The sequence below is a fragment of the Orycteropus afer genome, unplaced genomic scaffold (assembly GCF_000298275.1).
Source record: "Orycteropus afer afer isolate SDZICR_OR568_19922 unplaced genomic scaffold, OryAfe1.0 scaffold00028, whole genome shotgun sequence".
Taxonomy (NCBI): Eukaryota; Metazoa; Chordata; class Mammalia; order Tubulidentata; family Orycteropodidae; genus Orycteropus; species Orycteropus afer.
This window is the reverse complement of record NW_006921615.1, coordinates 12,929,112-12,952,395: the sequence shown is the minus strand read 5'-3', so window position 1 is coordinate 12,952,395 and position 23,284 is coordinate 12,929,112.

Below are 23,284 nucleotides of genomic sequence, written 5' to 3'. Positions count from 1 at the left end.
CAAATTTTCCAACTACTGGTGATTCTTCTTTGTTTCCAACTTTTAGATCCCAATCACCAGTGATAATCAGCACATCTTGATTGCATGTTCAGTCAATTTCAGACTACAGAAGTTGGTAAAAATCTTCAATTTCACACACCTCATTTAGGCCTTGATAATTGATGACACTTTGAAGAACGAATTATATCTCTTTTGAACAGGATATTGACATTATGGTTCACTGAAGCCAATCATTTGGTAAAGATTTCTTTCTAGTAATATACAATGATAATGGAAACCATGATGTAATTGATAGTCTTTGAAATGACTCTTGTAGGTGCTTTCTCCAGCTTTCCTTTTATACATGAAAAAAACATGGCACAAACTTTCCAGAAGCAGAAATGTATTTGTTACTTAAAACTGGGCATAAATATGGCTTCTTTTTCTCATGCAAAAAAGCAGCCAAATGGAATTAGTGTCACAGTACAGTCTGTTTTGTCCTATTTATTGCATTAAAATGTTTTATAGCATCACCTATATTGGCTGCCCTTCCAGCCATTTATAATGAATATTTTTGTGAGCATTAACGCCTTATTATTCAGGGCATTCAGATTTTGCTGGAATTTGCCAAACACTGGATTAACCACCTGTTTCAAACACAGAGGTCAAAAATGTACACACAGTCATATTCTGTTATCTTTTCAGTTGGTTTTGGATAAAAAGGAAACTTTGCTTGAACCCAATTTCTATTTGTACTGAATCCATTTGCAGTTTGAAATGAATTGTGTCTATATAAAAAGCTACTTAGACAGTATGATGAACATAACCAATATTATTTGAATTGTGCATATGAAATATATTAAAACAGCAAACAATTTGTTATATGTATTTATGACAATAAAAATATATTTTAGAAAAATTAGTTTCAGGTGGCAAAGAAATGAGGTTTCTTATACTTTTTTCTCAATCTGAGCAGTTACCCTTACCTTTCATTGCTAAATGTAATTATTACACTATTTATGTCTCAATATAAGGCCCGCAATGCTAAATCATGATAGCAAGCCATTGATAAAGTCTTTTGACTGGTCACAGACAGTTTCTGTAGATGTCAACTTATATTCACTGCTGGCATCTTTTAAGCAATTCTGTTCTTTAGTAACTTTGTACACTCCTTTAGTATATTACTGTTCATACAGTCTGGGGATTGAGTTGAGCTGATTGACATTAGTCCCCTTCTAGGATACTAAACAAATGGCTCCACAAATTCTGAAAGTGACTGAGGTGATGCTAGCAGAAGTGTCTACAACAATTTTCCTATTTGCCTTAAGGAGTCCAAATAGTCACATAACTTCTGCATTGTTTTTCTAAAAAACAAACAAACAGCAACAGCAGCAAAAACCATTGCCATTAAGTAGATTCCGACTCATAGCTAGCCCTGCTGGGTTTCTAAGGTGGTAAATCTTTACAGAAGTAGCTTGCCCATCTTCCTTCTGCAGAGCAGCTCATGGGTTTGAACTGCCCACCTTCTAGTTAGCAGTCAAATGCTTTAGCTGCTGGACCACCACATAACTTCTGCATTGATTTAAAGGGTCACAAATCTCTTCTACCAGAACTTTAGCCCACATCAATCTAAAATGGTACTTAATGTAACTCTATTAGAGATTTATTTCTGTTAGGCCATATTTTTCCACTATCACCAGATAAAATTAAATTATTCCAAATAAAAATTTATAATGCATGATCATCTCAAGAAGAATATATTTGTTTGTTTCATTATGGAAGGATGTATTAGTTTTGTGGAATAAGAACATGTTTTTAGGGAAAAGCAGAGTTACCTCAAGCCCTAGATCTGACACTTTCCAACTGTGGTCCAAGTGAAATTCTCTCACAGCTCTCTCAGTTGGTAAATAAAAAACCTGGTTGTCTTATCCACCTCCCTCACAAGGAGCTGCATTGATAAAAATAAGTTTGGATCGGTGCAGAAAGAGAATCTGTGTTGCATGTGACTAGGAATATAGGCTCTAAAGACAGAATGCTGGGTTCAGATCCCAGCTAAGCCGCTGACACTCCCTACTGAGCTGCTTTGTTAATCTTTTTGTGTTCAATCATCTCATCAGTGAAATTGGAATAATAATAATATCTAGCTACTCATACACCACTCATTTGTCAATTTTTCATGCTGTGGTAGCTTGTGTGTTGCTCTGATACAGGAAGCTATGTTATTGATATTTCAAATATAAGCAGGGTCACCCACAGTAAATAGATTTTAGAGGAGCTTTCAGACTAAGACCGACTAGGCAAAAAGACTTTCCAACCTATACTGTTCTGGAAAATGAGCACCTTAGGTTGGAAGGAACTAAAATACAAGGGGGCTACAACAGTGGACTGAAGAATATGGATAATTGTGAAGATAGTGCAGGACTGGGTTACAATTCATTCTGTGTATATGCAGTTGCCATGCATCAGACCTGACTCAATGGCAATTAAGAACAAGACTATTCATAGGTTATTGTGAGGGACAAATGAATTTGTATATGGGAGGCACTTAGAAAACTGCCTAGCACATAATAAGTGCAACAAAACTACTGGCTGTTATTAGATGAGCATGCTTGAAAGCTGAAAATGTATAAGTCATTTGGAACACCTAGATATTCATATTCCTCTGTAAAGATAAGACACCATGCTCATAAGTTTTGTTGAAGGCAAGTTTGAAGGGAATACTTCTAAGGTGTTAAAGGCAGATCTGAATGGAGTTGTATAATAGGGAGCTCTGGGTACCAGAAAGCAATGAGACAATAATTTGGAAAGGTAAACCTAGATTCTTGTTCCACAGTGACAATCATAAAGGATTGATAGCAGTTTGGAAAGGTATATACCTAACAATTTTGTTTAGAGCTGGCTTACATTTCAGTACCTGCTTTCTCATATACAGTAAGATATGTACCAGCATAAGGAGAAATATTTTAGAGATTAAAAGAATTTCAATATCTTAAATGTATATTTACCTTCTTATTTTGTATTTCATTCTACCCTTTAATGCGAGGAAGAATTCTTATAAAAAGCATGAATAACCTACTGGAGATGACAATAATAAATGTAAATTTCCTTTATTCATTTATAATAACTGAATAATAAATATTATAAACTTATAATAAACATGGTTATTCAGTTATTCCAATAACTGTTATTGCTCAAACTATTTTTATAATTCTGTAAAATTATCTTCTGAGTCAGTTTTTGAACTAAACAAGGAAAATAGTCATATTAATTCAAAACTGAACTTATTTCATTTCTTTTTATTCATCTATTGATTCTCCTGAAAATGTTTATATGAAAAGAATTTCTATGATTTCTTTCCTTCTAGACTGGAGACTGGGCAATCTAGTTCTGTAGAGATACCACCTCGGAAACCCAAGGAGGGGTTGCAGTGAGTTGGAACAGACTTGACGGCAGTGAGTTTGGTTTGGTTTTGGAGACTGAGTTAGCTCATAAACAACATAGACCTCTACTGGCTTAAGTTAGGTTATGTATAATGTACTCTAATGGGTCCTTATTTAGGAAACTGAGACTATGACATTCTTATTCTTTCTAGCATTTTTGAGTTCTGTACCTCCTAAGGAAATTTGGCGTGTTCCTAGTTTGGAATTAAGACATCATATCTTGTGTTTATTACTTCTATGAAGAATGTATCTTCTGTCTTCAAAGGATACAATTAACCTAATGGTCAAAATATATTTTTTCTTCAGGTCATTAATAGCTGAGGCTTTTGAAGGTCATACTGTTTGTGTAGAAACTACTCAATTTAGTTGATTTTGATAATAATAATTTGCTTGTCATTCAGAATGAGGATTAAATGGTGTAGCATGGTACCTGACACAGTGTTGTTGGTGTGGTTAGATGCTGTTGCATCAGTTAGGACTCATAGAGGCTCTGTATGCAACAGTACAAAACACTGCCTGGTCCTGCATCATCCTCACAATCATCGCTGTGTCTGAATCCATTGTTACAGCCACTATGTCAATGCATTTCCTTGAGGGTCTTCATTTTCTTCACTCACATTCTACTTTACAAAGCATGATGTCCTCCTCTAAACACTAGTCCCTCCTGATAACATTTCCAAAATACATGAAATGAAGCCTTGCCATCCTTGCTTCTAAGTGTATCCTGGATGTACTTCTTCCTGGACAGATTTGTTCATTCTTCTGGCAGTCAATAATATATTTGGTATTCTTCACCAGCACCATAATTCCAAGGCATCAGTTCTTCTTCTGTATTCCTCATTCATTGTCCAGCTTTCACGTGCATATGAGGTGACAGGTGCACCTTAGTCAGATCAGATCAAGTGTGCCTTAGTTCTCAAGGTGACATATTTGCTTTTCAACACTTTAAAGAAATATTTTGCAGCAGATTTTCCCAATGCAGTACATATTTGGTTTTTTGACTATATCTTTCATGGGCTGACAAATACATACAAGACCAAAAACTCACTACCAAAGAGTTAATTCCTACTCGTAACTACCCCCTTTGGGTTTCTGAGGTGGTAAATCTTTATAGAAGTAGATTGTCCTGTCTTCCCTCCACAGAGTGGCTGGTGGGTATGAACTGTCAATCTTCTGGTTAGTAGTCAGATTCCTTAGGCACTGCACCACCAGAGCTCTTTGACAAATAAACAGTAGACAAGTAATAAATGCCTTTCTTTCCTTCCTAGTAGCTATGCAAACAAAAAGAAACTCATTGTTGTCAAGTCGATTCCAATTCACAGCAGCCCTATAGGACAGAGTAGAACTGCCCATAGAATTTCTAAAGCTGTAATCTTTATAGAAATGTATTGCCACATCTTTCTTCCCCAGAGCAGCTGGAAGGTTCAAATGTCCTGTCTTTTAGTTATCAGCTGAGCATTTAACCACTGCTCCATGAGGAGCTCCTTTCTCAGCACCTGTGGTGCAGTGGAAATCACACTGGATTGATACTTGGATTTAAAAGGCCCTACAAAAGTTGGATTGACACAGTGGTGCAATGATGGGCTCAAGCATGACAATGATTTTGAGGATGGCGCAGAACTGTGCAGTGTTTTGTTTGAAACCAACTTGACAGCACTTAACAACAACACGAAAGTTATAAAGAGCTCTTGTAGTGCTCCTTTAAATTGCTAACCAAAAGGTTGGTCGTTTGAACCCACCAGCCACTCTGTGGGAGAATAGCCCTGGCAATCTGCTTCTGTGAATATTACAGCCTAGGCCACTAAGGTGCAGTTTTACTTTGGTGGCCATAGTGCCTAAGGCATTTGGCTGCTAACCAAAGGGCTGGCGGTTCAAACCCACCAGCCACTTCTCGGAAGGAAGGTTGCGCAATCTACTTCCATAGAGATTCTGCCTCGGAAACCCAAGGAGGGGTCGCTATGAGTCAGAGACGATTCTTCGGCACATAAGAACAACAACAACAGCATAGGGTCACCAGGAATTGGAAATGACTCGAAGGCATATGAGAAAAACAGCATAAGTTCTGGCACTCATTAGCTCAGCAAGTCTCTGAACTTCAGATATTTCCTGTGTAAATTGGAGCCAATTTTTGTCACTTTATGGCACATTAATAAAACTTAAATATGATAATACATGCAAAATTTCTGCCACAGAGCAGAACCTAAAAAAAAGAGCTGCTTCAAACTTTCTCTATGAGGTTTCCTTTTCAAAGCGTTGTCTAAAATCTTTATACCCCAAAAGGCAGATAAATCACCAGGGTTATTTCTCATTAACAATAGCAGATTTGGGCATTGCCCATTGCTCTGTTAGAGATCAATCTCCATGAGAGATAAATTTAGTTTCCTCTTCCTCAGGCCTTAGAGAACTTTAGAACTAAAACTGACTGTCAAGATGAGCCCATCAGTCTCATTTTACAAGTAAAGTAACTGAGACTCCTAGAGATTAAATGATATGCCCAAAGTCACTCAGCAACTCAGGAGAAGAGTTCAGGTCAGGACTCCATGCTAGGACTCCCAGTACAGAATTTTCATACTCTCAACATGTAGTTAGCTCATTCAGTGGCTTTTGTGCTGAATAAAACTCAAAGCAGGCTCTGCCCTCCTTGGCTATCTGGTTATGCATGCTAGGGTTAGCAAATGCAGAATTACTTAACCTATTTGTACTGCAAAGCAACTGGTTGTGGCCAATCACAGAAAAGAAAGTTCAGTGAGTGGGAAGAGTTCTCCCTTTCACCCACCCTGTATCAAATGAGAGACTGGCCAACATCCATTGTTTGGGATAGGATTTCAGTGACATTAGTGAACGTGTGCACCTGTATTCCATCGGATCATACCCTGTAGGGCCCATGATACCCTACATACTGTTCTTCCCTGCTGATATAACTTAGGAAATGTCACTGCACAAACCATATGGGATATGTGGCATTTTGAACACATTGAACAATGATGTGACATTTTGAACCACTGAAAATGGAGCTACATAGTGTCTACACTGCACAGATTCTAAATAATACCTCTCTCTTCTTCTGCCCTTTCCTTCCCTTTTGTCTCTTAATCATACTTTCCTCTGTTGCTGACCAAACTCTATTATTTTTCCCTTAATAGGTTTATCTTTACTGCACTAACTTAAACTCTTTATACTATTGCAATATATTTTCTTTTTATGTTGCTTTTACTTTTTTCATTGTTACTTTTCTTATAAATAGACATCTATGTCAGTAACTATGAAGGAATCAAGATATTCTTCACAGAATCTTCCAAACAAAGAATTACCTTCTTGGTTACTAAAATTAGAATAGCTGTCATTTTGTTTGTGTAAAGTATATATATCACATATGTCATTTTTTGTCTTTATCAATCTACCCTAAATGTTCATTATATATCTGATACATGCTAAAGACCATTCTGTATAAATAATCATTTTTAGTAGTTTTAAAAAATATGAAGTCTGTATATTTTATTATTTTTAAACACAATTTAAATAATAAAATTTAGAGTGTGTTATCTGAGTATTTACATGGATATATTTTATAATCTGCTTTTTCTGCCTTTCATACTGGATTTTTTCTTTGAGTTAATACATTATAATAATTATCTTCATGATAAAATCACATGTATATCCATGTATATTTGCAAGAAGAGCAGTGATTACAGCATTTCTTTCTTGTGTATGCTTTCAAAACCATGTTGCATTGTAAACACAGGTGGTAGTCAATGGGTGGTTGAGTAATCAGCGGAAATGTAGATCATATGTTACCATTTTATATTACTGTATATTTTTCCATATATAAAATCTTTTTGAAAATTCTGAATCAGAAGGTACAGAGATGATATTGAATGACTTGTGGCATGGCCAAGCTGCCACTTCATCACAGACACTCATCCCAACACCACATTTTCCATTAGGATGTTTCCATCAGGATCAAGTTCCTCTTCAGGGATAAGAGACGATCATCTTGTCTTCCTGTTCTTCATAAAGGCAGCTCAAGAAAGCCCACAATCAGCAGAGTTATCAGCAGCTGATTTAGTTCCTTTTAAATGTATTGGTAAAAGAAAGATCTGCAGGGTCATTTTAGTCACTCATTCCTCATACCTCCCTGTCACAACAGCCTCTTCCCCTCCAACTCCCTTTCCTAATGTATTCAATATGCATAATGTCTGGTACCAGTTCAACTCCGTTTTAACTATGTGCAGTAGAGTAGAGAATGAAAGGGCTGAGAATTGAAGCATTTGTGCAGATTAATCAAAACAAAACAAAAATTAAGTCAATTAAAGTATCCAAATAATAAAACAAGAACATTTGGGGTTTTATTATATAGTTAATATTCTTAATAATTTCATTTCAGACTTGGAAAGGAGTTTTAAAGGAAAGAAAGAGGAAATACATAGGAATAATTAATTTTCAGTGATTTATTTGTTACAAAAAAATATTCTTTTCCACAATTGCTCCTTGAGCCACAATCTTAAAACTGTCTGCCACACAAACTTATAAAAACAAAAGTAATTTTACCATCAATAACAAAATTCTAAATGTATTTTGGTCTGATAACTTGAGATACATTACGGTACTATCATTTGTGAATGTTGAGTAATATCAATATTTGTGTTATTTTATTACTCTGTATATTAAGTCATACTGAAGTCTTTTTTGTTGTGATCTAAAAAGTTTACATTCTACCAAAATGTAATGTTAGGTGAAAATACATCCGTGATAACACTTGATCTAAAGTTAAAGAAGATGCGTTTTTATGCTAAATATTATTGCACTTTGCAATACAACCACAAAGGCAGAGGTTTGAAAACCAGACATTTTAGGAAATAAATTTTACTAATTCATGAAAGCCCCAATCTAATACTGTAAACCATTAGGGCAAAAAGCAAGGGCAAGTAAGTATTACAATTTAGAGTGGCATTTCAATTAGCACTTTGTAGAGAATCATACTTTACGTGTTTTATCTGACTTGGTAAGGAGATGAAAGTTTGTGAAAGAGCAGGCTCTGAAAACATTTGTGAGCACAATAAAGAAGTGAAAGAAAAAAGAACAATCTGAAAGTCAATAGGTTAAAAAAAAAAGTGAACATTATAAAACACCTTTTCAAAGGTCTTCTAATGTACAATATTTAAATACAAACAGTAACTAGTGTTACACCAGCTGCTCTCAGGTTTGCAAAATATATCAAAGTACAGCATATTGGAATGAGTCCTGAGTTTCCATTTACTTTATCTATCCAGACACATCAATTCTTTTTACTCCAGCCTGATAAAGTGGAACTGCAGCAGACAAATGAGCTAGTGGAGCTGACATAATGTGTTTGTCACAAAGAAGCGCTGGATAAAAAAGCATGACTTTGATCCTCAATGAGGTTACTATTTTACAGTACCATGAATTTAATTCTAGCTTGATGCCTGAAGTTACCGTTTATTGTTTATTGGCAAAAGTTTATTTCCATTTCATCCCTAACTGTTATATGGTTAGCTCCTACAATCCTTATACAAATAACCCCCCTGCCCACCCCACAAAATGATAGAAATTTAGGTGCAAAGAGTTGATTGCTGAGCTCTTTATGGCTTCCCTGAGCTGATGACTAGAGGTAAGCGAGCAGGTTGATGCTTGCTTTTCACAAACTCAATGTGTAAAGTTGTAATTTTAAAGGAAGCCTTCATTTGTATTTAAATGATGATTCATGCTAGATGATTACTAGAGGATTATCGAGTGTCTGAATATAAAATATATATATATATATATATATATTTTGAGCATTTCAGATTAAAAAAAGAAGCTATTCTTTCTTTTGATAAAGACTTGGATATTTTTGAAAATGAAGGCTTTGGTTTGAGTTCTGAATGGCACGGAACATGTGCCTATGTTATCACTGGGCTTCTTTATCCAAGTAAATTAATTCAACGGTTTTCTTTAGCTCATCAGACAAATGAAAATACCGTAGGTGGAATCTGCTGGTAAACAGACACAGGGAAGTATAAAACAGTGGGCTCCTAGAGACCAGTCCTCCCAGCAGATGAGTAAACATTCACTTGAGCAATTATAATGGAGAGGAAGATTCTTTCTCTGATACTTAGTACCACAGCTTTACACAGGTTTTGTTTTTTAATTTTTGAGTTTGTGGATCATTAGCCCAACAAATGAAAAAGTGAAATGCGATGATGAAAATTGGTACTGTGAGTCTGAATCAATAAATTAACTCTAGTCCAGACATAAAGCACATGTTAACATAAAGGGATACAAGTAGGAGAAGAAATATTGTCCCTGCCAATGATCTTTAATAATTAAACCATATCTCCACAATCAAATGCTTCACTGAAATATACTAAAGAAGTTACAGCACTTCATATTGCAAAGTTGTATTTGTATTTTATGTTTAATTCTCACTAAAATAATTAAAATAGCATGTTTTCTTATGCTCACTTCCATAGTGTTTATACATTTTTTTATTGAGCTATTCACTGATGACTAATAATGTTTACAACACTCATCTTCATTCCTTTTCACAGTATCTTGAATTATGCAATATTCTCAACTATCCAATAAGCTCTCTCCAGATCCTTTATACCTCAATCTACCAATGATCTCAGTTGCCTGCCTACTGACCACATCCAAGTTGACTAGAGTAGAGAAAGGAGGCAGAAAGATTCACCTTAGAGTGCTAGGGATGAAGAGATCAGAAGTGCCAGAGGCCTATCATACTAAAGAGACTTTAGGTTGACCATGTGCAGGAGGTACTTGACTTCTGCAAGTTAAGAAAGTTTGGCCACATAAAAAAGGTCATTACATTCCTATTTATCCCTAAGATGACTTGTTAAGATTTGGCTTAGTTGATAATTACCTTGAAGTTTAATCTGTCCACCTCACCAATGTAGTAGAGCAAGATTCGTTTCATCTTATTTCTAAAGCAAATGTAAATAACGAGAAGAAATTAAACCTGAAAGTCAATGTTAAGACTGGGTCCCCAGCACATCTGGGAAAATTAAATGCAGAAGTTGTTGTCCATATTATTTAAGTACACAATGAGCATTGGATGTCACTGTTTTCCACAAACATTACTGGTTTAGAGACTGATGCTAAGGACCAAGATGATCATAAACACATATCCAACTGCCCCACTGCAAACCCCACACAGCACCAGCTGTAGTAAAACCAAATCAAACCAAACTCACTGCCATGCAGTCAGATCCAACTCAGAGACCTCTCCTTGGGTTTCTGAGGCAGTATCACTATGGAAGTAGATTGCCCAATCTTCCTTCTGAGGAGTGGCTGGTAGGTTTGTTTGAACCACCAACTTTCTGGTTAGCAGTCAAATACCTTAGGGACTAGGACACCAGAGCTCCTACCAGCTGTAGTAGCCAGCTTCAAAACATTTGTGCCTTCTGTTAGCTTGGAAGAACATTGACTAAAAATGTTCTGATTTTCCATGGGGTTGTTGTTGCTGTTATTTGCCATGGAGTCGGACTCGACTCATAGTGACCCCTCCTTGGGTTTCCGAGGCATTATCACTGTGGATGTTGATTACCCAACCTTCCTTCTGAGGAGTGGCTGGTGGGTTTGAACCTTCAGCCTTCTGGTTAGCAGTCAAGTGCCTTAGGCACTACGCTACCAGAGCTCCTGTCCATGGGGTAGCACACTGAAATAAGAAGACCAAGACATACCAAAGCAAGTTAAAAGATGACTTGAGGTCAATGAGACAACAAGCTGCATGCCAAACTCATGTTCTAGGGTACTTTGCTAATTCCCAACTTTCTATCTTTTTAAGTGAACTGGACCTAGCAAATGGATTACTTCTAGATTTTCATGGAGTTTCATCTCTGTTCCCTACTGAGTGACAGAAATATCCTGTTGATGAAGACTATGTTCAGTAGTGAAACATTTTCCAGGCAGGATTTTTGAGGACAGGTAACAGAAAAATGCAATTGCTTTCCCTAAAATTTAACACAATTTAACCCTGTCATGCTGGCTATCAATGTGGGATGATAATATATGAGACCTCTATGAGATAAGTCAATATAATTTTAATATTATAAAATGTGTATTGTGATCAAAAGAGAATATACAACTTTTATAAAGCTAATTATTGGGAGAGCAAGTATTGAAACCCTAGCTCACATATACCTAGTTCACTGTTTATTCTGGAATACCCAACTGCCACAGTTTCTGACAGATTTTCTAGCATTCAGTCAAAACAAGTTACCGAATACAGAACCAGTGAGGCTGATGTGTGTGAAAGACAGAGAGGACTTGAAAACAGAGAAATTCAGTCATGCTTACAATAATGTTATGGTTGAGATCAGCAGTAATGCAAATAAGCAATTTCACCTGTTTAAAGCATGGTAGGACAATTTGTTGTTAATTTTACTCATTCTTTCTAATGTAGAAACATCCACATTATTATAAATGTTATTGAAAAGAAAGTACGTGGACATACTTTACAAGAAAACAATTTCCATGTTCTGTTACAATTTGTTTATATGTTCATTAAAATATAATTAGACTCATATGAAATTAATAACCCTCTGACAGATAAGAGAATATCAAAACTGCTTACCTACCATTTCTCTAAATTCAGGGAAATGTGAAATACTTTAAATAAACTTGACTTTGTAGTCATTTAACTGTTTTAGAGTGAAGCCTGACATCCAGTGGCCTCGTGAAATACTACATTTTTTGGGGAAAAAACACCCCCCCCAAAAAAACCCCAGATTTTTAATTTGATTGTTATGCTTAGGTTGCTAATTTTCCACATATTATTAGGAAACATTTCACAGAATCTAGTCACAGTAGTTAAGAATCATGGAGTAATGTGTGGATCTTTATTCCAGAAGTCAGGGTATATTGGTAATTTTGCTTTGTCTTTAGGTCATTAAAAGTAAGATCCTCATTCTAATACTATCCTCAAAGTTCATGCTAAGGGACTGCTCTACAGATAAAACTGTCATACAGTGAAACACTTTGTTACATCAGCCAGTAAATCAACGTTCACAGGTTTCACCCTGTGGTGTGCTGTAGCATGAATGATTCCAGTGAGGTTTTTTTGCAGTAATTCAGGTTCCTAAACCAGAAGAGATGGTGCAATTTAGTTTGGTGTTGCAAATGAGGCATAAATGATGAGACATAAATAATGATGGCCTTGTAAACAAAGGCCAAACCCAGTCCCATGGAGTCGATTCTAACTCATAAAACCCTTTAAGACAAAGTAGAACTGCTCCATAGGGATTTCAAGGTATAAATTTTTATAGAAACAGACTGTCTCATCTTTCTCCCACAGAGAAGCTAGTGGGTGTGAACCACCAACCTTTGGGTTAAGCAGACAAATTCTTAACCACTATGCCACCAGGGCTCCTAAACAAAGGCATAGGAGCTGCATAATTGTGTGGGGAAAGGGCCCAGACTGCAGCACCCTCAGTCTCATATAAAGAATAGATAGACCAGATGCCTCACTGAATACCCAGATATCAAACTGTAACAAAGTACACTGTACATTTAACCAACACCCTTCCTCTTCTCATTTTATATCACTGTCACAAGATATAGCAAACATTCATTCTGCTTTTCCCTGAACATAATACTTATTGCATCAAGAAAAATTATTTTCAGCTTCTTAAGCAGTTTTCTTTCTTCAGTATGATTGTTTTCTTATGAGTCTGATACAAAGTTATATATCAAAAACATTTTTGCACTAAAAATCAGAAAATAATTTTAAATGCATCTTTTAGAACAAGCTTTAATGAAATGTCCACAATTACCTTTGAAATCTGCTAATTACATATAGGATTTTGCTGAACACAGATGTCATTACAAAGGGTTTAGTTCTAGATGTGCTTAACTCTATTTAACACAGATTGTGCTATCATAAACCCTTAGGGGAAAACTAAGCCTGTTGATTATGAAACAAATTGTGGTAGACAGTGTCATCTTGTGGATGAAGTGCTAATGAATTTGATTGAAGTTGTCTAAAAATGCATATACAAGCAAACTTTACCATGTACATTTAACACATTCTTAATGTTTATTGTAACTTGGTCATTTAGAATTTGGGCTATTGTGCATGCTTAGAAATTATGTTCCATGCAGAGGCTAAGTTCCAAGGCAAGCTCAGAAAATCCTGTATAACTTATAATGAGGCTATGAAATGTGGTTTATATTCAAAACGCTTAATGATAGAGTTTTAGGGTTATATGACATTTTACAGAACCATTCTAAACCAATCACTCCACAGATGAGAAAACTGAGTTTCTGAGCAATTCATTGACTTTATAATTGTCACAGGACTACATAACAATAATTTTAGAGCTAGAATTAATATCTTAGATTTATAATCCAGATCTTTAAGTCACATCCTACCACTTGATGAGTAGTACAATTTACAGTATTTTATATAGAGTCTAAACCCAACAGATAGCAATGGTTCTTGGAGAAAATGAAATCAAAGTTCCAAAGCATAATGCTAAGAACGTATCTCTTTACTTTGCTTTTGTATTGCACCCTGGGCAGATAGTCAAAGATATGTTACCACTTTTATTAAGCCTCAGAAAAACCTTCCATTTTTCAGAAATTTGTGGTGACTCCCGGAATGTACTGAAGCACAGTGAAGACAGGATAAATTGAAAAGTAGTGATTGAGGATTCTTGACTTTGTTTTACTTAAGAGATAGCTGAGACTTCATCCAGTTAGAAACCACACTGATTAATTTTGCTTCCTGTTCATTCATTCTTCCATGTCACCTACCCACTAAGGCCCCGCCCATAAAAGCAAACAAATAAAAACAATCAATCAAAAAATTCCAAAGGAATTAATTCCTTGACTATTAATTGTTCCATTAGGATGCTTGGAAATATTATAAACAGTGTCTGAAGTTTCTTTGGCCCATTGAACGACAAAAAAAAATCCACATACTCTAACAAGAACTTGAATGCCAAAAGTGTTGTATCTCAATGTTAAAACAATCTCCTTTGCCCCCATTCTCCATCACATTTCCACAACTCATTCATCCCAACTTTGGAATTCATCAATTTAGACCATTTGTTTTCAGTAACACTTTCAATGAGCTCCTACTTATGATATTCAATAATGGGATCTCTTTTCAGCCATCTCTGTTTTCCTCTTAAAAATAATGAACCCCTTTAAAGAATATTTGTGTTTTTTTTTTTTTTTTTCCTTCTTGTTTTTCCCTATCTGAAATGTCTCTCTAGAATCATGTCTTTATTGGGCAGCTATCGTATAGAGACTAAATGGCAGGAGGGTTACGAAAGCTCAGATACTTGGCCCCAATGTATGACAACTCTAACCAGTACTACTCTTTTAGGCTGCTGGTTGGACAGAGCTTTGATGGAGTCTGCAAGATAGTTCAACTTCTCTTTTTACCCTATCCTGCCCTGCCCTGCCCTGCCCCTTAATAGCTGTTAAAACAAAACAAAATCTGGTGCCATCAAGTCGATTCTGACTCATAACTACCCTCTAGGATAGAGTAGAACTTCCACATTGGGTTTTCAAGGCTATAAGCATCACAATAAATGGAGAGAAGATTGAGGTTGTCAAGGAATTCACATTGCTTGGTTCTACAATCGATGCCAACAGAAGCAGCAGTCAGGACATTAGATGACGTGTAGCATTGGGAAAGTCAACTGCGAAGGAACTGTTTCAAGTGCTGAGGAGCAAGAATATCTCATTGAGGACTAAGGTGCGCCTGACACAAGCCATGATATTTCCAGTCGCCTGGTATGCATGTGAGAGCTGGACAATGAATAAGGAAGACCGAAGAAGAGTTGATGCTTTTGAGTTGTGGTGCTGGCGAAGAATGCTGAGGGTACCGTGGACTGCTAAACGAACTAACAGATCTGTCCTGGAGGAAGTGCAGCCAGAATGCTCCTTGGAAGCAAGAATGGACAGACTTCGTCTCACCTATTTTGGTCATGTTGTAAGAAGGGACCATTCCCAGGAGAAGGATGTCATGCTTGGTAGGGTGGAGGGTCGACGAAAGAGGGGGAGGCCTTCAAGGAGATGGATTGATACGGTGGCTGCGATGATGAGCTCAAGTATAGCAGGGATTGTGGGGCTGGCGCGGGATCGGGCAGTGTTTCCTTCTGCTGTGCATGGGGTCGCTATGAGTCGGAAACGACTCGACGGCACTTAACAACAACAACAATAACAATCTTTATGGAAGCAGACTGCCTCATTTTTCTCCCATGGGATGGCTGGTGGGTTCAAACCACTGAGCTTTAGATAGCAACCAAGCACTTAGGCAGTGTACCATCAAGACTCCTTTTTAAACAGTTGTTGTTGTTATGTGCCATTGAGTCAGACTAGACTTATAGCAACCCCTCCTTGCGTTTCTGAGGCAGTGTTACTACGGAAGTAGGTTGCCCAACCTTCCCTGACATGCTTGGTAAAGAAGAAAGTCAGTGAAAAAGAAGAACACCCTCAGTGAGACAGATTGACACAGTGGTTGCAACCAGGGCTCAAACATAGCAATGATTATGAAGAAGGTGCAGGACCAGGCAGTATTTCATTCTCTTGTACATAGGGTCTCTATGGATAGGAACTGAGTTGATAGCACCTAACAACAATAGATTCTAATAAATACTTTGTGCATTAATCCCATGCACTGTAAAGATTGAAGAAAAATCACAGAGGAACCAATATTATCAGATATAATTTGTCCTAAAATCCTGCATACCTGGACCCATGTGACTCACCTCTACAGATTTAGACTTTCCATAGCTTCTAAATTGAAGCATACTCTCAAATAGAGGAAATTTCAAGAATAATACCATTCAGATAGTTTGGCTTCTCGTCAATCTTACCACTCATCAGTGAAGCTCTGATCTTTATACTCAGTTCTAATAATTGAGCTTCTACTTTCTTTTTTTCCTTTTCTGTAACAACAGGGGCAATATTTAAGTCCATGATTTGTTCCTATATGACTAAGCCCTGACTTGATACTTCTTGATACCTTAATTCCTTTAATAACATTGCCCTGCATATTTCATATTGCTATATTCCTTAAGACAAAATTACTGTAACTAAATGTGATCATGGTAGTTGGAGACCTACGAATGTGGTGCTAGTCATTCCCATAACTAGTCCTCTGGTTAATGTGATATTGTTTGCTCCCAACTTAGATTTCCCATTACCCTGATGCACTCCTTGCTAGAATTACATGAGCAAGGGTTGTTCCTACTGCCAGCCTGACTTCAAGTTCTCTAATCAAATATAACTCTGTTTGCCACTGTTTTCTTACCTCAGCTTAATGTGTTTATCTGTCATTAGACCTTCCCAGCCATCCTGCAGGTATGGCATGTACTTTCCCTTCAGTTTTATTCCCCTTTCTCACCATTAAAAGAAAATATTTTCCTCTTCTAGTGACCATGCTACAATTTAGCCACTAAAGTTTTTTGAAGGCTTTTTTTTTTTTTTTTGGTTTTGGTTTTACTCTACTTTTTAAGAGGCATTTACGTAGAGTAACAGCGCCCTCTACTGGTTATTCTTATTAATTTCCTAAAATGTCCATATAATGTATAAGTTGACTTTCTTTTTTTTTTCTATTAGGTAATAAGTGATGTTTAATGTGATCAAGGCCATAGTAAATATGAGCCTAGATTTATGGAGTCTCCTGGAGGGAAAAAAAAAAGATTTTATTCTGAGTTCCAAGCTGCAGAAGTGAATATTCATTTCAAAGACAAAAAACTCAAAACTCACTGTCATGAAGTCGATTCCTATTCATAGAGACCCCCGTTGAGTTTCCACGTCTGTAAATCTTTATGGAAGCAGTCTGCCCCAGCTTTATGCTGCAGAGTGGCTGATGAGTTTGAATCACTGGTCTTTTTGTTAGCAGCTAAGTGCCTTCACCACTACATCAACACTGCTTCTTATTTCAAAGATGAGAAAATGATAATAAATTGATGTTTAAGAAAGCATTGACAGTAGATATACTGATGGTTTGTACATAATGTAGGCATGTGCATATTTCATATGCATATTTCAAGAAGAGTAAATGATTTCAGAATAAGGTGCAAGCAAGCAAATCTGGGAAAAAAAAAAAAAAAAAGAAAACGGATTTACCTCATGAATGCCAGGATGCTTACTTTCTCTCCCCCTTTTTGACCCAGCAAAATTTGAATCATTGATGAAGATTATTGTCAGTGAATCTGCTGCCACCGTAGGCAGTTATGCATAGTCAGTTTGGTTTGTGGGTAACATACTTAAAATATTGAGTCCTGTGTTGATACTAGATGGGTTGTTGTTGTTATGTGCTGTCGAGTGGGACCCAACTCATAGCGACCCCTCCTTGGGTTTCTGAGGCAGTATCGCTACGCAAGTAGATTGCCCAACCTTCCTTCCGAAGAGTGGCTGGTGGGTTTGAACCGCCAGCCTTCTGGTTAACAGTCAAGTGCCTTAGACACTATGCTACCAGAGCTCCTTACTAGATGGGTAGTGACAAAAAAACAACATTCTGAATAGAAACAGTGTCTATGAAGTCACTCTATCACTATTTGTGATCAGTGTTTACTGTATAAGGGAATATGATTCACACAGACATGTGATAGGAAAAAGTATTTCTTTTTTTAAAGCCAATTATTACCACTATAATAGTTGCCATTAGTATGATTCTAACAAATATCTTTATGAAGTGGTAGCATGCTGTGTTGGAAATAGCATGGTCCTATATATCGTAGGTCTACTCCTCACTTGCTACGTGGTTTAGTTACTTACCTTTAATGTCTTCATCTATAGAGTAGGAAACATGTATGTAAGTAACACAAGGCACACGGGGCGTGGGAATAGGAGATACAGTTATTAATGCCCTAACTCACACACTGCCGTGGACTCGGATCCAACTCATAGTGACCCCTTCTTGGGTTTCCAAGGTGGTATCATTACAGAAGTAGAGTGACCAACCTTCCTTATGAGGAGTGGCTGGTGGATTTGAAGTGCCAGCCTTCTGGTTAGCAGTCAAAAGCCTTAGAAACTATGCCACCAGAGCTCCCTATTAATGCCTAGTAAAATAATATTTAAAAGAGTATAATTAAATTTTGGTCATAAATCAGTTTGATTTAGTATGAGGCAAGAAGGCACATATGTTTAATTTTTATTTTGAGCTCTGGTAGCATAGTGGCTAAAGCACTTGACTGCTAACCAGAAGCCTGGCAGTTCAAACCCACCAGCCACTCCTCAGAAGGAAGGTTAGGCAATCCTACTTCCGTAGTGATACTGCCTCGGAAACCCAAGGAGGGGTCGCTATGAGTCGGGGCCGACTGGACAGCACATAACAACAACAACAACAGCCATTAAACTGTTGTTTATTTCCCTGAACAATAGCTTTGATTTTTAAGGGAAAAAACCTTTGATTGTTGTTTAGGGCAATAGTTTAAGTTTAAATCTGAGAATCACATAGACTGCTAAATTAAATTATACCCCAAAACTCAGATAGGTTCACCAAACCATTATAACTGGCTAAAAAGTTGCCATAGTCAGTAATGACAATCAAATATTAGTGTAATCTTTATGGGAGGCCTTCTAGGTTCTTTACACAAAGGTCCCTGTGAGCTCAATAAAATTCATATGACACTGGTCTGTTTCAAAGATAAGTGACACCAAACATCTAGAAAATAATTTCTGTAGAGCTTATATGTTAATATAGTGCCTGTTTTCACATTCATTTATTATCTTGAAAGCACTCTTTTATGAGATATTATATTTTATCCCATGTAACAAGTATGTGAGCTTGGCAAAACGAAATTATTATTCATAAAAAACAGTATAAAAAAAACAAAACAAAATAAAAACCAGCACTAGGACTTGGGTTTATTTACTCCTGTCCAATCTCTTTATGCTGCAGCACAATGCTGCATTCATAGATAAATACTCTTACATAGCTAACAGATAAGGCACGATGGATTCTGTAAAACAGTTTGTGCAGTCCAAGTTGGGGTACAGAGTGAATATACAAACTGCTCCATTGGCCAATGAGCAAATACTCAGTCATCCTCCTGGTTAAATTAACACTAGCATCAGACTAAAAGGTGTAGCAATAACAACTCTGTGGAATTAGCAGAAAAACATGGAACTGCCAATAGGAGCTGAAAACCAGCAATAATTGTTTTATATTGACTAGAAATGTACTTACTACAGCATCTTCCTGATTGTGTCAAGATGAGGATTTGCTGCTGAACTTGGGATTAACTAGCTACAGGATGATTTTCTGTGCCTCTGTTCCCATCAGCAGATTATTTCTTGGTGTGCCAATATTTATTCTGTTGTTGGGGGAATTTCTTGTAGCTGGTTGTCTCACTAGATACTTATCAGGAAGGATTTGAAACAGCCTTGTACTTGCGGGGCTCAGGAGAGTAACTTTCATCTTTTTGCTCTCAGACAAGCCATCACAGGATATACCCAGAGCTGCTCATTGCATTGGTTTCTCTTCTTCACACTGTTTCGTTTTTTGGCAGTTGAGATATATCCTGCAAGAGAAACTCAAAAGATTACCTGAAGACATCAGTGCTTTCTAATATTGAAGGTGTTTATTGCTCAGACCTTAGAATCTTGTGGAAAAAGAGTGGATTGCCATGCCTTTGTTACTTATGCTTAAACTCTTTAAGGTTGATTGCAAACATACTGAAATATGCTTATATAACTTCTTAATTAACTACACAAGGAGCTGTGGTTAAGGCATTGGGCTGCTAACCAAATGGTCAGAAGTTCAAACCTACCATCTGCTCCATGGGAGAACAAAGAGGCAGTCTGTTTCCATAAAGATTTAGAGCCTTGGAAATCCTGTGGGGGTCACTATGAGTCAGAATTGACTCAATGGCAGTGGATTTGTTTGTTTAATTGATGACAAGACCTTGGAAAATTAGAAGAATAGAATTTCATATAGGCCTCCTAGTGGTGGACACAGGATTACAGCTAAGACTCAAAATGACGAAATGTGAACTTGGTTGCTTTATATCAGTGCATTAAGTGATTATTAAAAACTGACAAGTTTCCCAATGTTATTTCATCCTATAGGGCATACTAAACTATTTCAATTAGTATGGTGTAGTGACCAGAGATTTAGAGTTCAAAAGTGTTTATGTCTAGGTTGGTTTCTGATATTTATGAAATATGTGACCTGTAAACTTATTTGAACTTATTATATTAAAGTGTAATAATGTGCCATCATAAGTAATGTGCCAAGTTCTTTGTCTTCTGTTGTTGTTGTTGTTATGTGCCATCAAGTCAAACCTGACTCATAGCAACCCCTCCTTGGGTTTCCGAGGCAGTATCACTACGGAAGTAGGATTGTCCAAACTTCCTTCCGAGGAGTGGCTGGTGGGTTTGAACCACCAGCCATCTGGTTAGCAGGCAAGTGTCTTAGCCACTATGCTACCAGAGCTCTCGTCTTCTGTAGTCCTATATTATATTTAAGAAGGACAGAGTAACCTGTTATAAATATTTTAAAGGTCCAATTGCTGACAATAGGACACGATGGAAATATAGATTTAAGTGCCATCAGTATGTAAAAGTTAAAAACAAGATATTAAATGATGTTATCTTTCAAAAAATGATTTCAATTTATGCAAGGAATATTAGTTCAGTTCTTACGATGTGCAAATACTGTGCTGAACCTTCAGGTACTGCAAGAAAATGGATCAAATTCCTGATTTCATGGTGCTTAGTCTGTGTGGAGTAAAAGAGAAGTCAGTTGAAAACAATTCTGTTGTGTTACTGCCATATGAAGGCTCCCTTCCACAAATGCACGTGAGCTTTCCCAATTACACTAAATAGACTTACACATAGGCACCTCCAAACTTCATGTCAGCAAAGGGACGACATTATAACTTTATTGAGGCTCAGAACAGAACATTAAAGAAGGAAGTTTTCATTTTCCATCCTATCTAAATATCTACATTCTGGATGAAAATAATCAAGGAAGTACTGGTTTTTAAATCATCGATTTACTGGATCATTAATTAAAGTTGTAAGTTAAATTCCTTCTTGAATTTTTACCTTTGGCTCTCATCCAGAAATATTATATTGGATTAAATACAATGATTAGAAGTATTACTTCTGTATTTTCAGTGCTTCTCAATCTTGGCTGCATATTAAAATCATAGAAGGCACTTTTAAATGCTTAGATGCTCAGGATGTACCCCCAGAGTCATGCCTGAATCCATGGGGATAGGGACTTACACTCTACATTTTCTAAAGTGCTTTAATATTATTCCAAAGTCCAGTGAAGTTTGAAAACCAATGATCTGGAGCCTACTACAATGTTTCCCATATAGTAGGCACTCAGTAATAAGGTAAATTACTGTTGAATGTATTAAAAGAGATAACTTTCCCAGATATTCCTACCATAAGGCAGTTACATGGGTTCTTTTTATCTATATACAAGTTGTATAAAGTTAAAAAGTAAAGCTCTCATTAATGATAGCTAAAACAAGAAATTGTAATTAATTTGAAATAATACTACACACAAAGTTGAAACACAAATTGAGCATATAGGCAAATAACCTAACAAGTAAACACCAACGGTGGTATTTCTTATCCCCTAATCATGTTGTTGTTGGATGTTGTATAGTCAACTGACTTAGAGTGACCTCTTGTGACAAAGTAGAACTGACTCTTAGGGTTTTCTTGGCTCTACTCTTTATGGAAGCAGATTGCCAGGTTTTCCTCCCAGAACTGTGGGTAAGTTCAAACCACCAACCTTTCAGTTAGCAGTCGAGCACGTAACCATTGTGCCACCATCATGCTCACTCTATCATGCATCTATTCATCTATCTATCTCACTATCTTTCTGCCCTGTATCTATACCTGTGGGGAAAGAATTGATGCCCTAGAGGAGTACCTGAACCAAAAGAAATCACCTCTTCACACATATGCATGTAAATACACATTCACAATCACATTACATAGACTTACTCAGACATCTCTCAAACACCATTTCAACAAAGGTACAACATTACTGAGGCATAGAAACAAATGCTTAAAGGGGAAGTTGTTTTTTTTCATACTGTCTAAATATCCACATTCTTGTGGAAAATAACCAAGGAAATGGTGATTATTAAATAATCTACTTACTGTATATTAAAGTTGTAAACTAAATTCTTCCCTGAATTTTACCTTTGAGTTTCATCCAGTGATAGTAGATTGGATTAAAGACAAGTTTGGTCAACTACTCTCAGCTTAAATTCAGGTTGATGTCTTTGGAAAAGTGATCTGGATAAATACTTTAATCCATGTACTATTTCCCATGGATGAATGTACCTTCTTTTGTTTTCTTTGGTTTAACATACAAGCTATCTTGTAGAAGGCTAAGAATTTTATTCAAAACTTCTTAGTGGCATTTTTTGAAAGGTACAATTAATCGAATACTTGGCATGATATGTTGTGTAGAAGTACTTAGTAAATGTTTATTAATTAAATGAAAGATGTGATTAGTTTAATGATTCTGTGATCATCACAAAGCTGCGGACTATGCTCCCATTAATTCTCTCACTTCTCTAAATTAGTGATTTTTTTAAGGATTTTTTTAAAAAATTTTAGTGAATTAAAATCATTTCAGATGTAATAGTATTTAAAGAGTTAGTTTATTAAGGGAGGAGGAATAGTATATTTTATTAGTATAGCTATTCTTGTACTTTTTTAAGTTACCCCAAAACTCTTGAAATTTCCAGTTTTGTATTTTCTTCGTCTGTGAAACAGGTGCGATATAATTATTTTAAATAACATTATAAGGATATAGCGTAGTGCCTAAGGCATTTGACTACTAACCAGAAAGCTGGTGGTTCAAACCCACCAGCCACTCATCAGAAGAAAGACTGGGCAATCTACTT